This window comes from Ursus maritimus, unplaced genomic scaffold (genome assembly GCF_017311325.1).
Source record: "Ursus maritimus isolate PB19 unplaced genomic scaffold, ASM1731132v1 scaffold_32, whole genome shotgun sequence".
In the NCBI taxonomy this organism is placed as follows: Eukaryota; Metazoa; Chordata; class Mammalia; order Carnivora; family Ursidae; genus Ursus; species Ursus maritimus.
Window position 1 is genome coordinate 12,299,712 of NW_024425786.1, and position 8,739 is coordinate 12,308,450.

The following is an 8,739-nucleotide window of genomic DNA, read 5'->3' on the forward strand; positions in this document are numbered from 1 at the left end:
CCCACAAACTGAACGTTGTCGATTTTGATTTTCAGTCCCTACCTGGTTGGAGTGATGAGAAACCGGAGAGAAAACGGAAGAGGAGCAACTAAAAGATGAACCGGAGGGCTTTTTTTCCCCCCTCGGCCCAGACCAGGGATCCAACCCACTCACCAGATACACTTAAAATGTAAATACGAGCTTCCAGAACAAATGCTACAACACAAAACAGAAACACATGTGCTGCCGGGCGGCAAGCGAGCGCGCGACGGAGCGGGCGGCTGAGGGCCCGGGGCGCCCGCGCCCCCTGCTGGCCGGCGGACCCCGCGGCGGCCCGGCCCCGCCCCCGCCCGCTCCGGAGCCCGCGGGACGGCCGGCCCACCCGAGCCTGCGGCGGGCGCCACGCGGCCAGACTCCAAGCGCCCCGGTCCTGCGCGTTCCGCAGGCTGCGCCGCGCGCCCCGGGCCTCTGCGCAGCGCGTCCCGCGCGCCCCATATTTCTTCGGGTTTAGGAGAATGTTAGATTGTTTTTCCCTGGGCACGTCTAGACAGGTCACCTGAGGACACTCGCCGGAAAATAGTTACTTTGCTCACGCATCCGCCAACAAGGGACGTGCCCTAATTGAGTGATTGGAATGAAAGATGAATACAGTGTGAATAAAATTTTCTCTTGTGCCGAGGGAAGCTGCGTTTTATTTGCCTATGTGTCCCCAGAACGTAGCAAGGTGCTGTTATGGTAAGAGTTACATAAAGATTTGCTGTATTAGGGAGTTGGCTCCTAGTTAATATGCAGGCCCAGGATGCACTAGAATCTAGTTTTGATGGAAATTTTTCATAAATATTTACTGAGCCCCCAGTACCTGCGAGACACACAGTGCTAGGTGCTGGGGATCCAAAGCTAGAGGATGAGATTCCTGTCCTAGTGAAACGCACGCTCTAAGGGGAGACATAGATCATGAAGCAAGAAATTTCAAGTGTGATAAGTGATGGGGTCAGGACACGCTACCCCAAAACAGGCACCTTGATGAGTTGAATATTGTAAGCTGAAAGTTTCCAGAAATCCTGCAGAAGCCCGTTTAAGGTCACTGATAAGCACCACCCCCATCTCCCAACCTCCCCCAACACCACCTACACCCCTTCCCTCCCAACCCTTCTTCCCTAAAACAGGTTCATAAAACCCTCAGGTGAGAGGTGCCTGCTTCATGCCAGGAGGAAAGGAACACCGTTCTCTCTGAAGACAAAGGAACACCAAGAAGAATCCTAAAAAATGACCCTTGCTACATGTCCCCCGCGTCCTACACCTACCTCTTACTCTTTGACCTACGCTAGTCCTCCAGGACTGTCCCCTCTCCATCAAACATAAGAGAAAAATGCCCAGGCCTTTTTCTTTTGGTCTTCATTTCCTTATGAGGGCTCCCATGTCACATAAAACTTAATTACATCAACTCTTATGTTTGTCTCCTTTTAATCTGTCTTTGTCGGTATGATTTTCAGACTCAGCCAGGGACCCTAAAGAGCATTGAGGAGAAAAGCTTTCTCCTGTCCTACAAAAGCATTGCAAAGTAATACCTGCGTGGGACCTTTACAGCAGTGGAATTCCTCCCGTTCTGGGTTCAGGGAAGGCCTCCTCTGGAAAGTGAAATGGAGTGACTTTCAGGATGGATAAGACCCACCAGATGAAGAGTGATAAGAAGACTGTTCCAGGGCATGTGGAGGAACAGTACATACAAAATTCCCGGGACCTTGAAAGACCTGCCATGTTGAGGGTAAGTGTCCCATGGGGCCGGGCAAGAAGAGCAATGTGCCCAGCACTGGGGAAGTAGGCAAGAGCTAGACCATGCAGTGCCTAGTGAACCACATTAAGGATTGATTTTTCTTAGAAAATCTGTTTGCTTGTCCTGGGAGATGGATGACTTACTGGTCTCCCCTCTGACGTTATGATCTGAATAACACGTGGTCTCCTACCAAAGATTTTTACCTGCTTCCTTTTGTCTTAGACAGACTGCCACAAGAAGTTCCTTCTTTAGACAACTTCCCGAAGATGGGTAGAGTTCTAGGCTTTTTGCAAAAATTAATTCATTCCTTAATTGTTAGAGCAAGAAGCAGGATTCCGGAGGCAACAAATGTCTAAAGGAAGACAGAGACACCAGGGGTCCCAAATCGAAGGTATTTGATCAGTGCCAAGTCTGTGTGTCCAGGGAGCCAAGAGCACTTATGTAAGAGAACTTTAGAAATGAGAGATCAACTGGCACTTTCCAGAGATTTCCAGATAGGTCAAGACAGAGAATAGAAAAACCCTTTGAAAGTCTCTTCTTAATAGACCTGCATTAAAAAAGATTGAGGAGCTTAAACCTTGATGCTTTCAAATAAAACCTAATTTGAACCAACCAGAAAAGAATTTTGCCTAACTATGCCATCAAGTCCCCTTCAGGAAACGGCATGCTGATGCCTGCCAGGCCTCCGTGGTTGGTTGGGTGTTTATCCTCCAAACACCCTGTGTGGCCAATTAGGAGAAGTACTGATAGTACTTGTAGATTTCAGCCCGTGAGTCTTTTTCCTTTTTTTTTTTTCTCCTTCCCCATTATAAGGCTTTTTGCCAGCGCAGAAGACACATGCGTCAGAAACACTGATGCAATTGAGACGCTAATATCAGATTGCATCATGTGATCCTAGGTGTGGTGCTCCCGAAACTGGTTTTTCTTGAGGTTGTGCTGCAGTAGAAAAGCACTTCGGGGATAACACCCAAGAACTGGCCCTACTCGTTAGATGGCAGAAGTAATTTTTGCATGTACATGCCTGGGTTCCCCACCACTATGCTCCTAGGGAAAGGCGGTGTGGCTTTCCTGGCTGAAAGGGGTGTGCTGGAGACACTCATCAGGTGGCGTGTCACGCTGCCGCTTATGTAATGAACGGTACCTGGGGAGGCGCACCCACCAGGCAGGCTGGAAATGACACTTCCTCCTCCGAAACGCGCTCAGAATTGTATCTCACTTTCATCGAGGAGCAGCGCCTCTGGGGACAGACCGGTTCCATGCAAAACTGGAAGGGGAGAAACAAAGAAGGTGGTTGAGATTTCTCGGGCACTTCCTAGGCGGCTGGCCCTGTGTTACAAGCACTTCACACGAGGAACTGTGGAAATGTGGGTTCCAGCTGCCAGCCTGCCATCACCGAGCCCCACGACAGGCTGTTTGGCCTCTTCTGCTGTTGGGCAAAGTCGTATGTCACGTGAGATTAGGCAGCATTGAAGGTCCCTCCCAGGAGTGGAATGCCATTGGCCTTGGCTACGGAAAGCTGGAATTCCAGGATCTACAGAAAACTGATCGTGGATCATGAGAACGATGCTACTGACCGATGGAAAACTAGTCCTGATGGTCTGTGTTTGCACAGTTAGGTTAGGGTGGGGTGCTCTAACTTGGATCTCCCCTTCACCGGCAGACATGGTAGCCACAGGCTATACTGAGGGCTGGAAATGTGGCTTAATGCAAATTAGGGTGTGCTGGGAGCATACCGCCACCGAATTTCAAAATCTTAGTACCACAAAAAAGAATCTGAAATATCTCATTAATAATTTTTTATCATCCTGATCACATGTTGAAATGATCATATTTTTGGCGTTAGGTTAATGGAGAATTAAAATTAACATCACCTGTTTCTTTCTACTCTTTCCAATGTGGCTACCGCAAAATTTTTAATTACTTACTTAAAATTTTGTGGTTCACATTTTATTTCTGTTGGACGGCACTGCCTTTGAAAGCATAGCTGGAAAATGGGTAATTTGCTCTGGACCCAACACTTTCTGCCTCTGTTCTTGAGTGCTCCCACCTGTTAAACGGCAAGATAGAGTTTGTACTAAATTTCTTTCGGGGTTACTTCTGGAAGAATAATCCCTGATTCTGAGAACAGTAATTGGTGGGGGAAGGATCCTTGCTGTAGTGTCTGGAAAGGTGTTTTCTGGGAGAGGAAATTCTTCTAACTCTATTTCTGCCCGTAGGATCTTTAAATATTGTCGTTGGAGTTTTAAGCCTCCCAGGCTTGGGCTTTATTCACCTTTGTGTTTCCAGCAAGCTCCAGGGGCAGCCTGACATGATTATGCTGTCAGTTTATGTGTGTTGACCTATGTAATACTGGGGTGAAGAATTGAAGCCCAGAGGGGCTCTGAGACCCCCTAAGGCCGCACAGTGGCTGTTAGGTAAGCTCGTTCATGAAACCCTTGGTGTGGTCCCTGCGCCAGAAGCAGCTGCATCATTTGGGTGTTTCTTTCTTTTTTTTTTTTTTAGATTTTATTTATTTACTTGACACAGAGAGAGACAGCCAGGGAGAGAGGGAACACAAGCACAGGGAGCAGGAGAGGAAGAAGCAGGCTACCAGCGAAGGAGCCTGATGTGGGGCTCGATCCCAGAACGCTGGGATCACGCCCTGAGCCGAAGGCAGACGCTTAATGACTGCGCCACCCAGGCGCCCCCATTTGGGTGTTTCTTAAAAACACAGACTCTCAGGCTGGGCCCCAGATCTATTGAACCGGAATCTGCATTTTTATCAAGATACCACAGGTGATTTTTGTGTGTCTTATTTTTATACATTTGTTTATGAGAGAGAGAGAGAAAGTGCACATGAGCAGGGGGCGGGGAGAAGCAGAGGGAGGGGGAAAAGCCAACTCTCCACGCTGACCAGGGAGCCCGACGCAGGGTTCGATCCCAGGACCCCAAGATCATGACCTGAGCCGAAGGCAGACACTAAACCCACTGAGCCACCCAGGCGCCCCTTGTGTGTCTTAAAGTATGAAACGTCATCCCCTTTTTCTCAAGGGAAGCCTCGCTGTCTATGCCCCGTAGGAGTTATTCCCAGCCTCATCCCAGGGAAAGAAGACAGAGGATGCTGGACACCAAGCCTCCCATGCTGGCTGATGATGAATTTAGGGAAATTCAACAAGTATTACTGAACCTCAGTTCTGCCCGGCACCTGGAGCCGATGGCCCTGCTTCTCATCCTGAGGGCTTGAGGGGCTTATGCTTTGTAGCCCCAGTCACCGGCACCTCAAGGAAGAAACAGCCCCTTCACGATCCCCCCCCACCAACTGGTCCCAGTGTTCCTACTTTTACACAGGAGTCCAGGAGAAGTGTGAAATGGAAAACAGCAGTGTGCCTTGGGGGGGGGGGCGGCTTTTCAGACCCAGGACAAACAGGATCGAGCTCAGTTTTGTGAATGTCTGCGTGCGAGTCTGTACCCACCAGTCCCTCCGCCCCGAGCCGGGTGTTTGCGTTCATGTTGTTTAGAACCGTGATAAAGCCACACTTTATAGAATCAGTCTCTAATCAATAGCTCTCCAGTCATTTTTTGAAGACTGCCCCTCCTCCAAGCTTGCCGATAAAAGCCACATTCTGCAGAGATACCATGCGCCCCGGCAGTGGGCACTCTGGTTGTACGGTGTCGAGGCAGAGAAAGAGATAGAAGGACAAATGAATCGCAGGTCCTAGAGATGTTCGTCCAGCATCCGCTGTGTAATGGAGCCTAGAAGCCAGGGAGCTTTCTGGTGAGGAGAAGACACAGAGTCTGAACGGACAAGAAAAACCCCGGCTTTGGGCTCAGGGACAGAATGGCTCATTTGCCTGGGTAGCTAATGAGAAGGCAAAGGAGAGGAGCCTGTTTTGGGGGTCAGGTGGTGCTGGTGGCTGGGGACCACTGCGTTTCAGGCCACATCACGTCCTGAGAAACTACGACTCTCGGGAAGGTGAGCAAACGAGCCAGCGTGAACCCCGTAACGCCAACACCTAGGCTGTCACGTGACGCAAAGGGGCCTTAAACTGAACCAAGATGCTCTGGCATTTTTTGAGCACGTACCGCGTGCCAGCCACCAGGCCATATGCTCCCACAGAAATGCCGATTTAATCTTTAGAATTTCCTTACAGCGTGGATACTGTTGTGGGTCCCTGGGTTAATCTGCGCGGGGCTGTGTGACAAAGTACCACGGGCCCCGGGCAGGGAGGGGGGCGGGGGGGGGGCTTAAACAACAGACCTTTATTGTCTCCCAATTCCAGAGGCTAGAAGTCCAAAATCATGGTGGCAGCAGAGTCAGTTTCTTCATTTGGTTAGATATGTCATTTCTTTGCTTGACTTGTAGATGGCTGTCCGCTCACTTTGTTGTCATTGGGGCTTCTGTCTGTACCTGTCTGCGTCCTGATCTCCTCTACAAGGACACAAGTCACATTGGATTATGGCCCAACCTAGTGATCCCATTTTAACTTCCTTCCTTCCTGGAAGACCCCGAAGATCCATTCTGAGGTACTTGGGGTTAGGACTGCAGCATTTGATGGGGAGGGGAGGGGAGACAACACTCATCCCACAACGGTCCCATTTTACAGATAGAGAAACTCAGACAAAAAGAGGTCCCCTGAGTTGGTCCAGGTCTCACAGGGGGATGTGGTAAAGCCAAGATTTCCCCCAAGCAGGTGACTGCCAACCTGGTCCCTCTTGTGTGTGGGATAGACCCAACATGGGGCCTCAGGCAGGACAAACTCTGTGAACCCCAGGTCCCACAAATGTACAGCAGAGGTGGGCACGGCCACCTGGCAGAAGGAGACGGGGTTCCACGCAGGACTGTGGTCCAGCAGGCAGCATGGTCCCTGGTGTGCGGAAAGAGTGCAGTAGGGTTCATTTCATCCCCCTCCCACTGCCCTCTCCAGGGTGTGGGCTCCTCAGCTCTCAGGGGGCTAGCGCTTCCTGCCCTGCCTGCTCCCAGGGCTGGCACATTGAAATGTTCCCTAAATTGCGAAGCGTTGTTCCCAAGAATGGGAGAGCCTTGGAAACAGGGGTGGGGAGGGTTGGGGGGTGCGGGGATAGCAGTGTGGTGGCTTTAGTGGCTTTAGGCCAATGTCGCGCTCTCTGTGTCTCCTCCTTGACCCTCTCTCGGGAGACTCGGCAAGAAAGACACGCACTCCACTGTGTCCACAGAGCCTGGCAGAGTGCACCTGTTCATGTCTCAGTTTCCCTGTCGTGCAGTCATTAGCATAGCTTAACTCAGTACCTGTTAGTGCTTGGACAATGACTTGATGTCTTACTGTTCACTAGCATTCCACGTGAGATGTAACAATGTGAAGATAAAATATAATAATGTAAGGAATAACGATATAACATTTACAGAACTTTTGCCTATTTTCAGAGACGAAGATGAATTGTTGCTGACCCCAGGGGCTCCACCCAAGCCATTCCTGTACCCACTCCTTTGTCACCCACTAGCCCTTTCCTCGCTCTGCCCCCCACCCTGTGCGTGCCTTTGTTTTCTTGAAGCCCCCCTCTTTCTAGGACCCCTTGTTTTTTATGCCTTATCTTGCCATCCCTATAGGAGCTGGTTCCGTGGCTGGAAACCGCAGGTGGACGGTAGCAATAATGCGTGTGGTTCTTCAGGCTTTGAGCCTTGAGAAGAGGCGCCATCTGAAAACACGATCTCCACTGTGGGCCACGGTAGTGCTGGGCATGGAGCCGGATAGTGCTGGGACCCAGCTTCTACTCCAGGTCCGTGCTATTCGGGGCGTGGACTGTGTGTGCTGGCAAGTGTGCAGTGTGGGCTGAGGCCCTGCTCTGTGCAGAACCCTCCCAAGGCCAGGCCTGTCAGCCACCTTATCATGGCCTTAGATAGAGGCCCCTTGGCCCAATCAACACGGAGGCATCGTGACCGCAAGCCTCAGCTTCCTCTCTTCATTCAGCGCATCAGGCAGTAGGAACAGCATGTGCAAAGACCCTGAGGTGAGAATGCATTCTGTTCTCTTGGGCAAAGTGGAGGAGGAAGAGAATGACTATAGACCCGAGTGCTAGGAAGATGCCAGCTCGGTGAACGGTGTTCTATGTGGGTAGAGCAGTTAATTTCATAACGAACAGGGTAAACTGTGGCTCGGAGAGGTTCTGGGGGTCAAGATTGCTCAACCGGTACGTTCCAAGGTGATGGTTGGGACTCTGTGATTTGGAAACCCACTCTCTCTTTGCCACAGGTCAGTACTCCTCCACCCTGAGACCCGGGCCCCTTCTCAGAATATGCCTCAACAACGGCTTCGGCTGGAAGCCTGGACCCCGGGCGTCCTCACTGCAAAATGAAGGGGATGGGTCTGTGCTCCAGGGACATGCCCCTCAGACACGCCCTTGAATGTGCTGTGTGGACGCACACCACGGCCAGACCCTAGAGGTGGGTCCTCTAGACACAGGCTGTCGGCATGTGCCATGGATATACTCCGTGGATGCAGGCCGTAGACGGGTACCACGGATGTGCACTGCAGACACGTACCATTGGCATGCTTCCTGCACGTGCTCTGCGGATATACACTATAGACATGCTTCGTGGGCGGGCACCGTGGCAATGCACCTGGAGGTGGTTTGGGCTGGCACACAGATGAACATTTTAAAAATTCCAATTGCTACAAATTTATTTCAGGGCAAGTTAGAGATACGTGTATGTGTGTATAATGAGCAATCAAAGCCATGCTTTCAATAATGAATGCTGTAGAGTTTCTTTTTAAAAATTACTCATTTCGGTTTAAAATAGGTGTTGATTTAAAGCGAGCTGCTCAATCAGGTGTTATGTAGATCTTGCAGCAAGTGGTCCACAAATCCCTTTGTCTTGAGAGATCAGGATTCTGTGCTCTCCCACCTCTAGTGTTCTTCGGTCTGGGATGCACCGTGGATCTTGACGATCTAGAAAGACTGGGTAGTGGCAGAGAAAGCAAGCCTATTTAAATGTACGCACTGAATCACACAGGTCTGGACCTGATCCATGG

At 50.6% G+C, this 8,739-nt stretch overlaps 1 long non-coding RNA gene across 1 annotated transcript; it reads left to right on the plus strand.

The window, feature by feature from the left end:
• Window positions 1-1,659: 1,659 nt before the first annotated feature.
• LOC103666609 lies at window positions 1,660-8,213 on the plus strand. The gene is made up of 4 exons (XR_569564.2): window positions 1,660-1,744; window positions 6,096-6,256; window positions 7,317-7,717; window positions 7,960-8,213. It is a non-coding gene; the product is annotated as an uncharacterized LOC103666609 (long non-coding RNA).
• Window positions 8,214-8,739: the final 526 nt, after the last annotated feature.